Source organism: Triticum urartu, unplaced genomic scaffold (genome assembly GCF_003073215.2).
Source record: "Triticum urartu cultivar G1812 unplaced genomic scaffold, Tu2.1 TuUngrouped_contig_2458, whole genome shotgun sequence".
NCBI lineage: Eukaryota > Viridiplantae > Streptophyta > Magnoliopsida > Poales > Poaceae > Triticum > Triticum urartu.
The window spans coordinates 40889-61487 of record NW_024112939.1 but is presented as its reverse complement, the minus strand read 5'-3'; the positions used below and the strand labels follow the sequence as shown (position 1 = coordinate 61487).

At 45.4% G+C, this 20599-nt stretch overlaps 2 pseudogenes; both read left to right on the top strand.

Annotated features, from left to right (window-relative positions):
- The first annotated feature begins 3761 nt into the window (after nucleotides 1–3761).
- On the top strand, nucleotides 3762–5923 carry LOC125526982 (annotated as a pseudogene).
- A 9280-nt stretch (nucleotides 5924–15203) lies between these two features.
- LOC125526981 lies at nucleotides 15204–19272 on the top strand (annotated as a pseudogene).
- Nucleotides 19273–20599: the final 1327 nt, after the last annotated feature.

The window sequence follows — 20599 nt, the reverse complement described above, 5'->3', positions numbered from 1 at the left end:
CAAGAAGGAGTAAGGCATGCCACAGGTTGGTTGAGGTCTTCAACATACCTCCATCTCTCAGGAGAATGAAAATTGAACATTGTGAAATGGTTGAGTCCCCATTCGGCAGGAGGCTGCAGCAAGGACAGTCAGCATTGTCCATTCATCAACAGTCATCCAGTATGCCTGAGGTGTCATCATCATCGCCCGGAGCAGTGCCAGAGCATTTAGAAGAACTAACACTAATTATGTGTTATGGCTTAACAGGGGTCCTCCATCTCCATCCGTCCCTCAAGGAGCTAGTAATTCGTCGCTGCGGTGGGTTGACATCTCTGGAATCCCGCTCGGGAGAGCTCCCATCGCTGAAGCACCTCAGTCTTTCTGAATGCCTTACGCTGTCATCCCTACCGGATGAGCCAGTATCATACTTACTTCTCGAATATCTCGGCATTAGCTACTGCCCTGATCTGAAGACGCTCCCTGCAAGCCTGCAAAACCTGCTGGGCAAAATTGACAGGGAATATGTAGATGCTCATCATTATGGAACTAAGCGCGCATTATACAATTACTTCCTCTATTACTTACTAGTGAGTACTTAATGCACTATCTAGATAATGGTAATATCATCACTAGTAGGACAACAGAAAACTGGTTGTTTCTTCAACCTAAATTCGTCATTTCTTAATTTATTGATGCCCCTTTAAGTGTAAGTTTTTACATGATTAATCTGTGCAGATAAGCCTATACTGCTGAAACCGAAGACATGGAAATATGCCATCCACAGAGATTAGAGAGCTATGAGCAGAATCACAAGAATACCAATACCAGTATGGAAGTTGTCATGCAGGTTGTGATCTAGAAGTATGCCTATCACTGCTGGAACTCTTTAGCTGTTCTTTTTTTAGCAAAAATAAACTTAAAATCTGATACCTTTTTGCAGAACTGTCCCAACAAATGGTGTTGCAAGCCTCGGAAGGATCCTGAAAGCGCCCCTATAATACTATTTGGCTATCATTCCGTTCCCAGAAAGAGATCTTGTTTGGATAATCTCTGTTTACCTGGAGTTGTATTTATATTTTCCACCTCTGTTTACCTAGGGCTGTATGTATCATCGTATTTCTTTCCAAGAAAAAGTTTTGTAAAAAAATCTGTTGCAGTTTCCCTGTTTTATTTATGGACTTGTACAATATAGAGTACCAAGATTTACAGTCAATATTCTGTTTACCATGTACTATAACACTGACCATCATATATGGTATCTGAAGCTGTCGGTTTGCCCTCATAACTCTGCACTAGAAATATTGTTCGCTAGTGATGTTTGGAACTTTGGTATGCCTTGCCGTTGCGACCCACTTCATATTTTTAGTACTATAAATTGGATTGCACAAGGGGTCGAGCCTTGTAGTGATGAAACACTCTGTGGCAACTTCTTGAGTCGTCACAATTTCCACCTGAATCTCTTTAGGCGTGAACTGGGCAAGGCTGAACCTGGTCTCTTTTTGTTCCTCCACCCTGCTGCTGCACCCTCATTTCTCCCTCTTCTCGATGCACCGGGTCGGTCAACCCAATTGTGTAGAGTTTCAGTACAATCCTAGAACATAGCATTGAACCAGCTGAACCATTTTTTATTTTTTATTTTTATGGCCAACAATACTGTTCTGAACTGATTTCACCCTTCTTTGTGCCTACCAGACCAAAGCAATGTGTGTCTAACTTGTGGGGACATGTGTTATCATGACCATCGGAGCCATTAAAGGATTGGAATAAGGTTTTCTTACATGAAAATGCTTTCAACTCCAGACAAATTCGATCATATTAATTTGACTAGCGGGTCAAGTAGTTGGTGTTAAGTCATTCTAGGTTTTTTCTTTTTTGTTGAGAAATTGACTTCTCTTGAGGAAAGGTTCGAAATTGGACCCCAGTTGGATATATTCTGGGGTTGCCTCTCCGGTGCCACTTTTATACTTACATTGGTTTTCAACCTTTTCATCTATGTGTGGCTTAAAGTTTTTTATTAGATAAACATGAAAAATATGATATCGACGCAATTAAGGTCATCTAACTCCTTTTTTGAGGGGGACGTAAGTTTTTTTTTTGAGACAAGAGGGGGACGTAAGTTTTTTTTTTGAGACAAGAGGAGGAGATGAGGCAGAGGACAGGGGAGGGAGGGAGGTAGCCTCTTCAAGGCCAGCTCACATCGGGGGAGGAAGATGACGGCGCCCAGCTGCCGTCGTCGTCCGGCGCCACCGTCCCCGTTCCTCTCCGCTTCTCCAGCAACCGTCCGGAGAGTGGGCACGCCAAAGACTGCGAGTGGTGGAGCAACCACGGGTGGGACGGGGGAGCGGCAGGAGCTGCCGGCGGCTCAGATTCAGGTAAGAACACTGAACCCAAGAATATTCTAGCAGCGGGCTACTGCATTTTTAGGTGACTTTCTGTTGAGTATTTTACCTCCACTGCATTTTCTACCGCATCACAGTGATGACAGACGGCAACATTTATCTAGATATAATATTAAGACACGGTTGTATATATATCCATGTTTTCCCCCATATCTCATGCTTCTGAAACCAAAACCATGCAATTGCAGCACTTGTCTGGATTTACGTATTCGTATCTGGTGTTTCGGGCACTGTTTATTGGTCCTATGTATTCCTTTAGTTACTTCTTCATGAATTCGTGTGCATGCTTGTAAAAGAAAGTTAATGTATACTCCCTCCGTTCCAAAATAGATGACTCAACTTTGTACTATTTGGAACGGAGGGAGTAGCTTTCAAAAGTGTGAATTTAGTCAAGCAAACAGAGTGTTGAGTCTGTGAACAGGCCCAAACTTTAATTTATTACTGCTGCCCGTAAAAAACAACAGATAGCGCTGGGCTTTCAGTTGTTCAGCGGTGCTGGGCTTCCTAGGGTGCCTAGGGAATTCAGATAGCACTGCCTCGTAAATCCCCCCAGTGAGCGCCGACGGGATCCTCAAACCAAGCCGAACCGGAGGAGGAGGGGGCCATAGCGCCGCCCTCGCTCCTCTTTGCTTCTCCAGCATCCTCAAGACAAACGCATTCCAACATGTACGTCTCCGCTTCGGAATTCAAGTAGATACTTGCTAGCATTATTTGCCTCCATTTTCATTACAAGCAAGGAAGCAAGCACATGACTGTTAGGCTGCTTGTTCACCTTTATGTGCTTCACTGTGTTCTCTGCGTGCCAATGGCATAGTGGACGCCAATTGTAAAAAGACTCGGTTTCTTCGCCTCTGGCATTAGCATTGGCAACAAATAGTAAAAAGTAATTATCCTGTAGGCATCCAACTGGCCTCGTTAGCATAAATATATTACTGACATGGTCCCTTTCATAATAGTATTGCGTATTACTGGGAATCATCACAGCATCACGTTCCTGCACACTAATCTGTGTGATGCAGCATGGCTACTAACATTTGTCTAGATAGCGCAGCAATGCGCTCACACTTGCAAATAGATGTAGCCCTGACCGATGACCGTTGTTGAAGGCGCTGCCATTGGGCGCCAAGAAAACAATTTTCCTGAAAAGATGCTACTCAAAAGCAGTGATGTTTTATTAAGTACGAGTATCTAGAACACTACAACTGTCATTTGTATATTGTGCTAGTGAGGAAACCAAGCACATCCACATGTAATACCTCTTCCTGTAAGTCGTAGCTAGCATTTGCTTCCATCTTCCTCGCAACCAAGCAAGCGCATCTTGCACAGACCATTTTCTTATCCACTCGCACTGCACTTGACCTTCTCTGTGTTCTTGGTGTTCCGATGGCGGCGGTGGGGGCCACCATGGTGGTCGGACCACTGCTCAAAATCGTGATGGGGAAGGCGTCCAACTACCTCCTTGACAAGTACAGGGTGTTGAAGGGCATGGAGGAGCAACATGAGATCCTGATGCGCAAACTGCCTGCCATCCTGGACATCATCACCGATGCCGAGCAGGCGGCAGCCCACAGAGAAGGGGCAGCGGCCTGGCTCCAGGCCGTCAAGAAGGTGGCTTACAAGGTGAATGAAGTCTTCAACGAGTTCAAGTACGAGGCACTTCGTCGTGAAGCAAAAAGGAAGGGGCACTACAAGGAGCTTGGCTTCGATGTGGTAAAACTCTTTCCCACTCACAACCGTTTTGTATTCCGTAACAGGATGGGAAGAAAGCCCTGCAAGATTGTGCAGGCCATCGAGGTCCTTGTGATTGAAATGAATGCCTTTGGCTTTAAGTATCAACAACAACCGCCGGTATCCTGTCAGTTGCGGCGGACAGACCATGCTATCACTGACCCAAAGGAAATCAAGGAAATCATCAATGTATCCAGAGCCAATGATAAGACTGAAATTGTTAGTAGACTAGTTATGCAATCTAACAATGCAGATCTCACAGTTATTCCTCATGTTGGAATGGGGGGTCTGGGCAAGACCACATTTGCACAAGTTATCTATAATGTACCCAGAATTCAGAAGCACTTTGATTTGCTGCTATGGGTGTGTGTCTCTAACAACTTTGATGTGGATTCTCTGGCTACAAGAATAGTTGAAGCAGCTCCTGAGAAGAAGGATGATGGCACAAAAGAAACCGCTTCCAAGAAAAATAAAACACCACTGGATAAACTTCAGGATTTGGTCAGCGGGCAAAGGTACCTCCTTGTACTTGATGATGTCTGGAATAAAGAGGTTTATAAATGGAAACAGCTTAAGGCCCGACTTCAACATGGTGGCATGGGTAGTCTGGTTTTGACAACAACTCGTGATGGTGGAGTTGCAGAAATGATGCGTACTGTTGAAGCATATAATCTCACAGCTTTGAAAGATCAATACATAAAGAAAATCAAGACAACAGCATTTAGCCATTTCAAGAAGGAAGAGGAAAGGTCTGCAGAGTTGGTGAATATGGTTGATAAGATTGTGGGGAGATGTTCTGGGCTCTCCTTTAGCTGCAACAGCACTGGGCTGCATGCTGTCTACCAAGACCAGTACAGGAGGAATGGGAGACTGTATTAAGCAGAAGCAGCATTTGCACCGAGGAGACATGGAATCTTATCAATACTCAAGCTCAGTTACAATGACTTGCGCCGCATATGAAGCAATGCTTTGCTTTTTGTGCTGTATTTCCCAAAGATTACGAAGATTGATGTGGACAACTGATCCAACTATGGATTGCACATGGCTTCATCCAGGAAAAGCAAGTTCGTCTTGAAACCATTGGCAAACAGATTTTCATGAGCTGCCTCAAGGTCATTCTTTCGAAGATGTGAAAATCAAGCCACTGACCACAGGTTAAATTACAGACGGGTGTTTTATTCCAGAACTACATGTAAAATTCACGATCTTATGCATGATGTTGCACTTTCTGTAATGGGGAAAGAATGTGCCTTGGCAAGTGATGAACCAGGCAAGATTGAATCTGTTGTCGCAACTGAGGAAACAAGTCAGAGTGAGTGGCTTCCAAACACTGCTCGTCATTTATTTTTGTCATGCAAGGAACCTGAAGGAAAATTGAATAGTTCTCTAGAGAAAAGCTCTCCAGCTATCCAAACTCTTGTGGTGTAATGGTTATATGCAAAGTTTCGTTGCAGCATTCATCAAATACAGCTTTGCAAGCATTACAGCTCTGTATCACAAGATCGTTTCCGCTGAAACCAAAACATCTGCATCACCTGAGGTACCTAGATCTCTCAAGAAGTATGTATCAAGGCACTTCCTGAAGATATGAGCATTCTATACAACCTTCAAACGCTCTCTCTGGCTGTGAATCTCTTTGTAGACTTCCAAGACAAATGAAGTATATGACTTGCCCTGTCACCTTTACACTCATGGTTGTCCAGAGCTTGAAGTGCATGCCCACAGACCTCAGGAAACTCACATCCCTTCAGAGACTTACATGCTTTGTAGCAGGTAGTGCCCTAATTGTAGTAATGTGGGAGAGCTTGGAAATTTAAACCTTGGTGGTCAACTAGAGCTGCGTAATCTGGCAAACGTGACAGAAGTGGATGCAAAAGCAGCAAACCTCGTGAAAGGAGCTAAGAAGAACTGACATTAATGGACCGATGGAATTATTACAAATAATACTAGCTGCCGGGATAATGAAGAGGACTGCAAGTGCTCGAGAATCTCAAACCTCATGATGGACTACATGCCATAGGGATAGAGTCATATGGAGCCAGCACCTTCCAAACATGATGACTATGTGCAAAACATTGTTTGAGATCCATCTTTTCAGCTGTACAAAACTAGTATGGTTGTTCAGCAGTGAGTGTGATACATCGTTTGCATTTCCAAATCTGAAGGAGCTTATGCTAAAAAGTCTTGTTTGTTTGGAGAGATGGTGGGAAATAGAATAATGATGGGATGCAAAGGAGAGGTGATGATGTTTCCTCTACTTGAGAAGCTGCATATTAGCAACTGTGTAAAGTTGAAAGCATTGCCAGGACATCCGACCTTCCCTAAGCTACAGAGTGTTTGTATTAAGAATTGTCCAGGGTTGGCAACTACAGCTAAATCACCAAAGCTTAGTGTATTGAAGTTGGAAGGACGCGAGGTAGATTTGTTCTTGTGGGTGGCGAGACATATGACTTCATTGACCAATCTGGAACTGACTAGCATTGAACAGAGTACAACCTCAACGGGGGCTGAGAATAGTTTGAGGGAAGTGGTGAACATCAAGGAGAATGGGAATGCTCAAGACTTTCCTCTAGAAGTTTTGGTGTTAAAAGACTTTAAGTCAGGTATAAGTGTAACAGAGCTGTGTGCATGCTTTGTACACCTTCAAGATTTGTCAATTGCGAGGTGCCATACGCTCATCCACTGGCCAGAAAATTGTTCAAAGGATTGGTATTCTTGAGGAAGCTTTGGATTGAGGAATGCAATAATCTGACTGGATATGCACAACTTCTGCTGAGCAATCAACATCATCAGAAACCAGTCAACTCCTGCCACGTCTAGAGACTCTGACTATACGGAGTTGTAGAAACTTGGTTGAGCTCTTCAACGTCCCTGCATCTCTCAGGACAATTTACATTTATAATTGCAGTAAGCTCTTCCACATCCGGCAGGAAGCAGCAACAGGGACAGTCAGTATCATCGACTCATCAAGGGTCATCCAGTATAGAAGAATTATCGTTGTACAGCTGTCATGGATTAACAGGGGTCCTCTATATTCACGCGGTACCCTCAAGAGACTAGACATTTGTTAACTGTGGTCGGTTGTCTCGGTGGAAAGCCTCGCTCTGCCCGAGCTCCATTCCTTGAGTAACCTGCCATGCACTTATGTGACATGCAATTTCCCTGTCATCCCTACCGGATGTGCCACAAGCATACTCGCCATTCCAACATCTTCTCATTGGAGACTGCCCTGATATGAAGACGCTCCCTGGAAGTCTGCAGCACGCCTGGGTGGCATCCAGTGGTGTGCACATAGATGCGCATCTTTATGGAAGTAAGCACACAGCAATTACCTTCTCTATTACTACTTGCTAGCGGGTGTTACATGTGCTAGTTAGAATGATAATAACTTCACTAGTAGTACGAACAGAAAAACAGAGCAAGTTAAATATTCCTTTATCTAATTTCGTCATTTCTTTCATGATTTTCCTTGAAGTGTAAGTTCTTACATTAATAATCCGTGCAGAGCCTATGTTGCTGAAGCCGAAGACATGGAAATATATCTGCAAAGGTTGAACTACTATTCCCAAAGACTCGGAAGATATGCTGTCTGCAAAGGTTGGTGATACTGTACCCCTAATATTTATTTTGACGGAAAAAGGATACATGCCTCATCATTGTAGTTTGGCTTTCTTCTGGTGTTGATCGTGCATGGCTTCCTTGCAGAATCCTTCAAGCATGGACAGACTGACGGAAAGAGAGATCACTTGGAGTAGAACTATTGTCTTGCAAGACCCACCAGTATCAACAATTGGTATTGCCATGTTTGTTTTGTGATGTTGCCACACGAAAGTTGTTGCCATGTTGAATTGCGAGATCAGTAGTCAGAAAGCGCGCCAAACACTATTTTCCATCATTTGTTTCTATCCCCTAGAAAGAGATCTTGTTTGACTAATCAGTAGTTGTATTCTGCACTTCTGTTCACCTATGGGCTGCTATACCATTGTATTTCTTTTTCGAAGTTCTGCCTGGCACTGTCAGGTTCTTTTGTCGAAATTCTGTCAGTATTTCTTTTTTGGGTGCTATGTCAGAAGAGGTAACTTGTTAGCCCAATTTTGGGTAGGTCTGTCTGTTGGTCTCTGTATGTCTGTATGTATAACTGTACTATTACTATTTTGACTTGTGCATACATGTACTGTTATTTGGTGACCATTATGTTATATCTGAAGCTGTTGGTTCCCCCTTATACTGCGACGTTCAGCCCTGGGCACCGTCAGTTTGTATCAAAATTCTGCCACCGTTTTCGAATTTTAGTTAGTTATGGACTTGTATGACAGTAGTAGTATCTATACTGGGCAACCAACAGTGTGTTTAACACATAACAGTGCTACTGTTTTGGTTTCGTACATGCATGCACTGTTATTTATGAACTATTTGAGCTGTCGATTTGCACTCGTACTCTGCCCCAGCTAGGAATACTGTTCTGAAGTGATGTTAGGAACTTTTGTATGCATTGCATCATAGCGATCCACTTTGAATTTTATGTACCAAGTTTCTCATCAAGGTTCGATATTCAGCACGAACCACTTTAAGTTCCCCGTCGATTCTTCATCCAGGAGGAGGATGGTCTAGAGCTTCATACGTATCAGCCAGCCATTGATGCAACCGTGCAGTAATCGGGCATCTCCCTCCCTTCTCCCTGATTGGAAACCTGAAAACCACCAAGAACAATACCAAAAAGTTCAGGAAAAAAATCCGTCACTGAAACAAAACCAATCAGCTACTGATTACCAACAGGATGAGGCGAAATTTCATAACGTTCTTTCTTTAGATGAAAAAACAGAACGCTTACATGTTCTAAAATGAGTTGATATGATGATCAATTAGATGAGTTCACTGCATTCATCTATATGTATGTCCAGAGAAACGAAGCATGACACTGTCAGGCAAGTGCAACAATATGTATAACTGATTTCAGGCAGTAGCTTTGGATCAAACAAGGCATGTGCTGTCTGACAAGTGCAGCGGTACGTAGCGGCTGGTTTCAGATTTAGCATTGATCAGCCAGTTACAAGTACTCTTCTACAGTACTCCATATGCACTGTAGACCAATTTTGATTTTGACTGCCACCATGAAAAAAATGTAATCATGTTCCCACCCATTAATCTCACCGGAATTATGTTAACAAATGCATTCTCAAAACTTTAACATATGGGTAATAATAAATTTTCTCACTGATATGTTTAGTACACATTCTTATATGTGAGGGACAATATTTTTCTTGGAGAAACATTTCTACTCGGACATTTTTTTAATCAAGTGCGTAGTTATTTGTATACTTTACGCGGATACATTTTTCCACTCGACCTTATTTTATCTGGTTATAATTTTTATTATTTCTGGTGTTCTTTGCCATGATTGAAGATGAATAAATCGAAAGTCTCCCGCAAAATAAATAAATTATGTGAGAGTTTTTGCTTCTGTACATATTTTTTTTAGACTACCATAGAATTTGTTCGCTTCGGCTGGGCCATCGGTTGTTAGGTGGTCCTGGGTCTAGTTGGCCTGGGCATCACTTCTAATGGGCCTCGTCGTTGCTGGAAAGCGAAAAAAACAGAGCGGTAAAGTAGGGAAATATTAGAAGAAAATAGCAAAAAAGACTAATAAAATAAAAAGGTAAAATATTTGGAGGAGAGTTAGAGGACACTACCTTCTTTGAGCCGTGGAAGGGAAAAAAGTAGAGCACCAAAATAGCAAAATATTAGAACAAAAAAGAAAAGAAGACTATAAAATAGCGAAATATTAGAACAAAATACGAAAAGAATATAGAATAGCAAAATATTAAGAAGAAGAAGGGAAAACATATATATATATATATATATAATATATATATATAGTGTTACTATTCATCACACAGGGTGCAGAATACATTATTCTTCACCCGAGCTAATCTTACGATCATTTCATAAATAAATTATGTTTCAAATACAAATAGTTACAGTCATATTGATTCACTGCGTAAAATTTGGCATAAAAAAGGTCAGAAGACCAGAAAATACATTTTATGTACATTTTACACTATGTTTTTACGTTTCATAATTTGCGTAACATAAAATATTTTTACAGCGATTATATATTTTCTTACGTTCTCATTTTATGTCTGAAATAAGACAAAATCTACGAAACGTAAAATTACGTTGCATTCATGTTAAAATAGAGGGGGGGGTGAAGAATAACTATTCCTCACCCAAGGTGACGAATAGCACCGTTCCTAAATATAATAAAATATTACTCCCGCCGTTCCTTAATATAGGCCTTTTAAGAGATTTCAATATGAACTACACACAGAGCAAAATTAGTGAATCTACACTGTAAATAAATGTGTATACATCCGTATCTAGTTCATATTGAGATCACTAAAAGGATTTATATTTAGAAACGGAGGGTGTACAAAAGGCTAAGAATATGAAGTAGCAAAATATTAGGGAAAAATGGAAGAAATATAAATAGAAATATATTAGGAAAAAGGGATAAAAATGTAAATAGCAAAATATTAGGGAAAAAAGACTGACATATTAGAACAAAAGCGGCAAAAAAATATAAAGCAGCCAAATATTAGCTAAAAAAACCGACATCACACTGTACTTCTGTCCCCCCCCCTCCCCAAATAGCAAAATATTAGAAAAAAAGGCTGACACATTAGAACAAAGAGAAAAAATTTGTAATAGCAAGAAAAAAAATACTGACATCACACCGTACTTCTAACCCCCAACACACAGCGAGGGTGACCAAGGGTAACAAGCCGACAGGACAGCCGGCCAGAAGAAGTACGTAGTGAAAGCTCTTTACCTCGGCAGAGCCAATGAATGAGCTTTGCGTCCTCGGCACAGCAAAATATTAGGAAAGAAGAAAGAATATATATATACTCCCTCCATTCATAAATATAGGTTTTTTTTTCCAGATGATTGAAAACCCCCGTCCCCTCGCGACCGCGTTGCCCCCGCGGGCGACCGGCCGCCATCGCCTGCTCCCTCCTCCAGCCCCCACCTCTCCCCTTCCTCCTGCCGCCGTCACTGGCGCCCGTGGCCGCCCTGGCCCCGGGTCGCTGGTGGCGGCGCCCCCCTGACCTTCCCCTCCGATGGCTCTCCGGCGCGGGGCGGAGTTGCACCGGGGGGTGCTCCTAGGCGGCGATGGTCCGGGTGGCGGCGGGGTTACCCGGTGCGGCGCGGGCGGGCGGCTGGACGGCGGCGTCGTTGTTGGCGGCGGGTGGCACCGCGACGGGTCCTGGCGGCGGCGCTCGGCCCAGATCTGGGCCTGGGCGGGCCAGGCGGGGCGGGTCCGTGAAGAGACTTCTGGGAGGCGGGAGCAGCGTTGAGCGCGGGGTGTTGGCGGAGCCGGCGCCAGCCTGCTGCAGCATGACCGGCGGGGCTTAGCGGGCCCGTTTCGGGCCTGGCCGGGCCAGGGAGTGACTTGGTTTGCCCTGCTGCCATGTCCGGACGGCAACCACAACTATGCCGGAGGCTCGGGCCTCTCGCACGACGGCGGAGGAGGTGGTTCCCTCCCGCTCAGGCCTTGGTGCTGCTGCTCCCGTCGCTTGGCTCTTCTCTCCGATCTTCTTGGCCTCGTGTTGGTGCTCGTAGTGAGACAGCGTGGGTGGCGGCGCAACCGCGATGGCGCATGGTGTTGGGCGGTGGTTTGGCTGGTCGGTTCCGGTTGGGTGGTGGGGTTGGAGTGCGGGAGAAATCTTTGTCGGTTCGTCCGGCTCCGATGCGGTGACACCGACGGGTGCCACCATTCCTGCTTGGAGGGTGTCGGTGGTAGCCATCCTTCACTTCCCTCCGCGTACCAGGGGAAACCCTAGGACTCGTCCGAGCAACAGCATTGTCGGCGTCGCATTCCTTCTTGAAGGTGTCGCTTGGTACGCGGCAGGTCGGAGCCTCGGGCTGTGGTGGTTTGTCTTCGGAGGGCAGCGGTGGTGGTTCATCTGCGCTTTGTCAGCTGCCGTTGTTGGCATTTGTTTCTTCTTTTTCTTTTGGGCTTGATGTGCTGCTCGCCCCAACAATGCTATGTGTATGGTGTTCGTTGCTTTGGAATACAAAGCGGGGGAAACCCTTTTTTGGTAATATAAGGTTTTTAAGAGATCTCAATATGGACTACACACGGAGCAAAATGAATAAATCTACACTCTAAATAAGTCTGTATACATCCGTATGTAGTTTATATTGAGATCTCTAAAATGACTTATATTTAGAAATGGATGAAGTAAAAAAATACTAAGAATATGATATAGCAAAATATTGGGGAAGAACCAAAAAAAATAAATAGCAATATATTAGGAAAAAAGATAAAAACATAAATAGAAAAATATTAGAAAAAAGATTGACATATTAGAACAAAAGAGAAAAAAAAATGAAGTAGCAAAATATTTGGAAAAAACGACAACAACAAATAACAAAATATTAGAGAGAAAAAAAGACTGACATCACACCGTACTTCTAACCCCCAACACACAGCGAGGGTGACAAGCCAAAAGGCTAAGAATATGAAGTAGCAAAATATTAGAGAAAAATGGAAGAAATATAAATAGAAGTATATAAGGAAAAAGGGATGAAAATATAAATAGCATAATATTAGGAAAAAAATACTGCCATATTAGAACAAAAGTGGCAAAAAAATATGAAGCAACCAAATATTAGCTAAAAAAGACCGACATCACACCGTACTTGTAACCCCTCGAATATATAAATAGCAAGATATTAGAAAAAGAAAGACCCAACACATTAGAACAAGAGAGGGAAAAAAATCAAAATAGCAAAATATTAGAAAAAAAAGACTGACATCACACCGTACTTCTAGCCCCCAACACACACCGAGGGTGACCAAGGGTAACAAGCCCGGCCAGAAGTACGTATGACCAAGGGTAACAAGCCGATAGGACAGGCCCGGCCAGAAGTACGTAGTGAAAGCTCTTTGCCTCGGCAAAGCCAATGAATGAGCTTTGCGTCCTCGGCGATGGAGTGCTCAGCACCGGGCTATTTAACTCGCGTGGTTCCTTCTTAGCCGAGCAGTGTGGTACTAAACATAGGAACAGAGCGGCGCTGCAGTTAGTTTATTCCTAAACTGGGCCGTCATCTTCGGCCCACCAGACCGGCAGGGCGGCCCTAAAAAGAAAAAGCGCTTCGCTGAGGCGTCTCGAAGCCACGACAGGAGGTAGCACGCCGTCGCCGGAGGAACAGGATCCCAAGATATAGTACACGCAGCTGTTGGACACGGACTGAAACCGAACTCACTCACGAACACACCCAAGCAGAATCAAGGCTATGTGAACACCTAACACCAAGGATTAGAGCACTCAACACCAGTCATGATTTCTCGCCCCGTCCTGACAATTCTCATGATTTCTTGTAGGGTCGATTGTTAGTACAGTACAGTACAGCTACGCACACTTCAGTTACTCGGCCGTCTGTTTGCTAGGTTCATTGCATCCTCATCATGTAAGAGCCTCCCCAGCCGCGTCCCAATAGGCCCCGCCAGGTCATCTTTTAACGCCGGCACCCAAAAAAACGATCCAGTCGCGTCCACAGAAATCCGTTTGTCGTCAGTTTGGTCCGAAACGGGCGCCGGCGGACCCAGGCCGAATCCGGCGCGCCCGGAAAACTGATTTTGGCGTGAATGGGAATGGGTCCGCCGAGTCAGCGACACGCCGCTTCGTCGTCCTCATTGCCTCGGTTCCCGCAGGAATCAATGCCAAGGCTGCCGCGCTGCCACGCCGGCCAGTCTCCATTGTTGCCTCACAGGCGGTGCAGTGAAGGCACCGCGACGCGCGTCCCGCCTGCTCCAGCCGCGCATCACCCGGCATGCAGACTCTCACCGCCCCGCTTCGGCTATAAAAGCCGACCTCCCCGCCGATGAACGCCACAGTCGCCACAACTCGCCTTCTCTCTCGTCTCGTCTCACCACAGAATCCACTCTTCCCCCTCTTCCCCCGCCGACGAGCAATGGCTGAGCGGTACCCCGGCGACGCCGCGGCGGCGAACAGCTTCGGCAGCCGCCATCTCCATGAAGACGAGGCGCGCCTACTCTACGAGGCCGACTATCTAGCACCCCCAAACATGCGGGTGTCGGGCTGTGGAAGTTGAGCGCCGACGCGCCCCGATACCCCTGTGTCCATTGGGGCTGAACGGCGGGCCGAAACCGCCTGCATCCGTTCGTCGCGGTCGGAGGAGCAGTGGAACGAGCCGAGGTATGCCGCCGACAGCCACACGCTGTGGACGATGCACTTCGACCGCCGCCGCGAAGACCAGATCGCCTCCGCCAACGGCACCATCCCCCCGCAACACGCATCGAGACCGGCAACACGCTGCGCCTCGAGTACCCGGCGCCCCCGTCCTTCTCTCGCCCTCGTGGCAGCTCCTAGACGCCGCAGCGAATGGAGGCAGCAACCTCCTCGTCGTCGGGCTCCGGTTCGCTCTCGTCCGGGTAGCCGGTGCTCCGCCCCGTCAAGCCGGAGCCGCAGGAGACGCCGCTTGGGTGCCGCACCCGCAGCGGCGCCCTCGTCATCAACGAGGGTGACCGCCCCTCCCCGCGTTCCCTCCGCCTAGTCCGGCCGAAGACCGAGCCGGGGTTGCTCCTCGTCAAGAAGGCGCGACGGAGATGACCGCCGCCGACGAGACCGCCCTCAAGTGGGCGAAGGCGGATTATGTCCGCAAGCAGGTGGCGCGCCAGCGCCGGGCCCATGAGGAGATCAAGGTCCGGCGTCGCGGACGTGAGGAGGGCGTCGTCGTTGTCCTCGACAGTGACGAGAAGGACGTGCCTGGGCCGTCGAACCCCCCTGCGCTTCGGCGGCTCTGGTCAGGGGGGCAGCAGGGACACCGGCGGCTCCGGTGGGACGCAGGGCGGTGACAATGACGACGACAAGGACGGCGACGACTACACCCAGTTCTACAGGATCCTCGGCATGTAGAAGGCAGGCGGCGGCCGCGGCGTAGTAGGGCTAGGCGTAGTTTGTTTGTTTTCTGTTTTTCGTACAAATTTGAATGAAAAATCGCCGAGTTTCCCCTGAGTTGGGGCGCCCTGGGGGCGACGTGGGGGCGACGACTGGGAACGCAATCGCCCCCATGCCGAAAGTAAGCGCCGGTTCGGCCCTAGACGACGCTTTTTGGGCGTCCTGGGGGCCGAACGGCTGGAGATGCTCTAAGCATATGTGTGGCCACAACCATCCTCGTCCGCCTCCACGTTGTTTTTTCTTCCATTTCTCCACAAGCAGGCTAGCAAGCACATTATTTGCTCCCACCACTATTGTCTTCCTCAACCTGCGCTCCTCTGTGTTCTTGCGAGCCCTCACCTTCGCGTTCCAAGGGTGGAGCTCGTGGCCACCATGGTGGTCGGGCCACTGTTGTCCATCGTGAAGGACAAGGTGTCCAACAGCCTCCTCGCTCAGTACAAGGTGATGAAAGGCACGGAGGAGCAACATGAGATCCTGATGCACAACTGCCTGCAATCCTGGACATCATCGCCGACGCCGAGCAAGTGGCTTCCCATAGAGAAGGGACGGCTGCCTGTTCCAGGCCATCAAGAAGGTGGCTTACCAGGCCAATGAAGTCTTCAACGAGTTCAAGTACGAGGCGCTTCGTCGCAAGGCCAAAAAGGAGGGACACTACAAGGAGCTTGGCTGCTTGGATTTTGTAAACCTCTTTCCCACCCACATCCGTTTTGTGTTCCGTAACAGGATGGGAAGAAAGCTCCGCAAGATTGTGCAGGACATCGAGGTCCTTGTGACCGAAATGAACGCCTTTGGCTTTAAGTATCAGCAACAGCCGCCGGTATCCAGTCATTTGCGGCGGACGGATCATGCTAGCACTGACCCAGAGGAAATCAAGAAAATCATCATCGAATCTAGAGCCAACGATCAGAAGAAAATTGTTGATATACTAGTTGGGCAAGCTAACAATGCAGATCTCACGGTTGTTCCCATCGTTGGAATGGGCAGTCAGGGCAAGACCACGTTAGCACAACTTGTGTACAATGACCCAAAAATTCAGAAGTATTTCGATTTGCTTCTATGGGTGTGTGTCTCTGACTGCTTTGATGTGGATTCTCTGGCAAAAAAGTATAGTTGAAGAAGCTCCTAAGAAGAAGAGTGATAGGAAAGAAGCAGATGCTTCCATGAAAAAGAAAACACCACTGGATATCCTTCAGAATGTGGTGAGTGGGCAACGGTACCTCCTTGTATTGGATGATGTCTGGGCACGACAGGTTCAGATTTGGACACAGCTCAAGGCCCGTCTTGAATATGGTGGCATGGGTAGTGTGGTCTTGACAACTACTCGTGACAAACGAGTGGCAGGAATAATGCACACTATTGAAGCTTACAATCTCAAAGCTTTGGATGATAAATTCATAAAGAAAATCATCGAGACAACAACATTCAGTCGTTTCAAGAAGGTAGAGAAAAGGCCCACCGAGTTGGTAGATATGGTTGATGAGATTGTGAAGAGATGTGTTGGTTCTCCTTTAGCTGCAACAGCACTAGGCTCTGTACTGTGCACCAAGACCAGTAAGGAAGAATGGGAGGCTATATCAATCAGAAGCAGCATTTGCACCGAGGAGACAGGAATCTTATCAATACTCAAGCTCAGTTACAATGACTTGCCATCGCATATGAAGCAATGCTTTGCTTTTTGTGCTGTATTTCCAAAAGATTACGAGATTGATGTGGACAAGCTGATCCAACTATGGATTGCACATGGTTTCATACAGGAAAAGCAAGTTTGTCTTGAAACCATTGGCAAACAATTTTTCAGTGAGCTGGCCTCAAGGTCATTCTTTCAAGATGTGAAACAAGTCCAAGCCACATCCATAGAAATTAGATTCACCAAGGCATATTATTCCAGAACTACTTGTAAAATCCATGACCTTATGCATGATGTTGCACTATCTATAATGGAAAAGGAATGTGCCCATGTAACTGAGGAACCTAGTCAGGGTGAGTGGCTTCCAAACACTGCTCGTCATCTATTTTTGTCATGCAAGGAACCAGGAAGAAAATTGAACGTTTCTCTCCAGAAAAGCTCTCCAGCTATCCAAACTCTTCTGTGTGATGGTCTTTTGCAATGTTTGTTGCAGCATTCATCAAAATACAGTTCTTTGCAAGCATTACAGCTCAATGTATATATAAGATCATTTCCGCTGAAACCAAAGCATCTACATCATCTGAGATACCTAGATCTCTCAAGAAGTTTTATCAAAGAGCTTCCTGAAGATATGAGCATTCTCTACAACCTTCAAACACTGAACCTCTCTGGCTGCAGTGCTCTTCTTGAACTTCCAAGACAAATGAAGTATATGACTGCCCTCCGTCACCTTTACACTCATGGTTGTGTACAGTTGAAGAGCATGCCTAGAGACATCAGAAACCTCACATCCCTATGCACACTTACATGTTTTGTAGCAGGTAGTGGCTCCAATTGCAGTAATGTGGGAGAGCTCTGTCCTTTAAACCTTGGCGGTCTATTAGCGCTATATTATCTAGCAAAAGTGACAGAAGAAGATGCAGAAGCGGCAAACCTCGTGAATAGGCAGGACCTAAGAGAATTGACTCTAGGATGGACCCGTGGACAATATCATTATAAGGAAACTAGTTGTGCGGATGATGCAAGAGTCCTGGCCAAACTCAAACCTCATGATGGGCTGCATGCTATAAGCATATTGTCCTATGGAGGAACAACCTTTCCAACATGGATGACTATGTTGCAAAATTTGAAGGAGCTCACGCTGGAAAATCTTGACTGTTTGGAGAGATGGGGGGAAATAGATAATGATGAGATGCATAGTGAAAACATAATAATCTTTCCTCGGCTTGAGAAGTTACGTATTATTGGCTGTACAAAGTTGACAGCATTGCCAGGACGCCCGTCCTTCCCTGAGCTCCAGAACGCTTGTATCAGATATTGTCCAGATTTGAGAATCACAGCTGAATCACCAAAGCTCAGTGTATTAAACATGGACGGAAGTGAGGTAAAGTTGTTCCGGTGGTTATCTAGACATATGACTTCATTGACCAATCTGGAACTGGAGAGCACTGCGTACAGAGCCACCCCGGAGGCTAAGTATGGATTGAGGGAAGTGTTGGATGTCAAGGAAAAATTGAATGATGATGATATACCCCTGACAGTTTTGGTGTTAAAGAGCTTAAAATCAAGTATAACAGAGCTATGTGCATGTTTTGTACACCTTCAAGATTTGTCAATTAATTTCTGTGATGCACTCATCCACTGGCCAGAAAGAGAGTTCCAAGGATTAGTATCCTTGAGGAAGCTTCAGATTAGCTTCTGCAATAATCTGATTGGATATGCACCAGATTCTGCCGAGCCATCAACATCATCAGAAACGAGTCAACTCCTGCCAAGTCTAGAGTCTCTGGTGATAAAGGCATGCCACAAGTTGGTTGAGGTCTTCAACATACCTCCATCTCTCAGGAGAATGAAAGTTGAACATTGTGAAATGGTTGAGTCCCCATTCGGCAGGAGGCTGCAGCAAGGACAGTCAGCATTGTCCATTCATCAACAGTCATCCAGTATGCCTGAGGTGTCATCATCATCGCCCGGAGCAGTGCCAGAGCATTTAGAAGAACTAACACTAATTATGTGTTATGGCTTAACAGGGGTCCTCCATCTCCATCCGTCCCTCAAGGAGCTAGTAATTCGTCGCTGCGGTGGGTTGACATCTCTGGAATCCCGCTCGGGAGAGCTCCCATCGCTGAAGCACCTCAGTCTTTCTGAATGCCTTACGCTGTCATCCCTACCGGATGAGCCAGTATCATACTTACTTCTCGAATATCTTGGCATTAGCTACTGCCCTGATCTGAAGACGCTCCCTGCAAGCCTGCAAAAACTGTTGGGCAAAATTGACAGGGAATATGTAGATGCTCATCACTATGGAAGTAAGCGTGCATTATACAATTACTTCCTCTATTACTTACTAGTGAGTACTTAATGCACTATCTAGATAATGGTAATATCATCACTAGTAGGACAACAGAAAACTGGTTGTTTCTTCAACCTAAATTCGTCATTTCTTAATTTATTGATGCCCCTTTAAGTGTAAGTTTTTACATGATTAATCTGTGCAGATAAGCCTATACTGCTGAAACCGAAGACATGGAAATATGCCATCCGCAGAGATTAGAGAGCTATGAGCAGAATCACAAGAATACCAATACCAGTAGGGAAGTTGTCATGCAGGTTGTGATCTAGAAGTATGCCTATCACTGCTGGAACTCTTTAGCTGTTCTTTTTTTAGCAAAAATAAACTTAAAATCTGATACCTTTTTGCAGAACTGTTCCAACACATGGTGTTGCAAGCCTCGGAAGGATCCTGAAAGCGCCCCTATAATACTATTTGGCTATCATTCCGTTCCCAGAAAGAGATCTTGTTTGGATAATCTCTGTTTACCTGGAGTTGTATTTATATTTTCCACCTCTGTTTACCTAGGGCTATATGTATCATCGTATTTCTTTCCGAGAAAAAGTTTTGTAAAAAAATCTGTTGCAGTTTCCCTGTTTTATTTATGGACTTGTATAATATAGAGTACCAAGATTTACAGTCAATATTCTGTTTACCATGTACTATAACACTGACCATCATATATGGTATCTGAAGCTGTCGCTTTGCCCTCATAACTTTGCACTAGAAATATTGTTCACTAGTGATGTTTGGAATTTTGGTTTTGCCGTTGCGACCCACTTCATATTTTTAGTACTATAAATTGGATTGCACAACGGGTTGAGCCTTGTAGTGATGAAACGCTCTGTGGCAACTTCTTGAGTCGTCACAATTTCCACCTGAATCTCTTTAGGCGTGAACTGGGCAAGGCTGAACCTGGTCTCTTTTTGTTCCTCCACCCTGCTGCTGCACCCTCATTTCTCCCTCTTCTCGATGCACCGGGTCGGTCAACCCAATTGTGTAGAGTTTCAGTACAATCCTAGAACATAGCATTGAACCAGCTGAACCATTTTTTATTTTTTATTTTTATGGCCAACAATACTGTTCTGAACTGATTTCACCCTTCTTTGTGCCTACCAGACCAAAGCAATGTGTGTCTAACTTGTGGGGACATGTGTTATCATGACCATCGGAGCCATTAAAGGATTGGAATAAGGTTTTCTTACATGAAAATGCTTTCAACTCCAGACAAATTCGATCATATTAATTTGACTAGCGGGTCAAGTAGTTGGTGTTAAGTCATTCTAGGTTTTTTCTTTTTTGTTGAGAAATTGACTTCTCTTGAGGAAAGGTTCGAAATTGGACCCCAGTTGGATATATTCTGGGGTTGCCTCTCCGGTGCCACTTTTATACTTACATTGGTTTTCAACCTTTTCATCTATGTGTGGCTTAAAGTTTTTTATTAGATCAACATGAAAAATATGATATCGACGCAATTAAGGTCATCTAACTCCTTTTTTGAGGGGGACGTAAGTTTTTTTTTTGAGACAAGAGGGGGACGTAAGTTTTT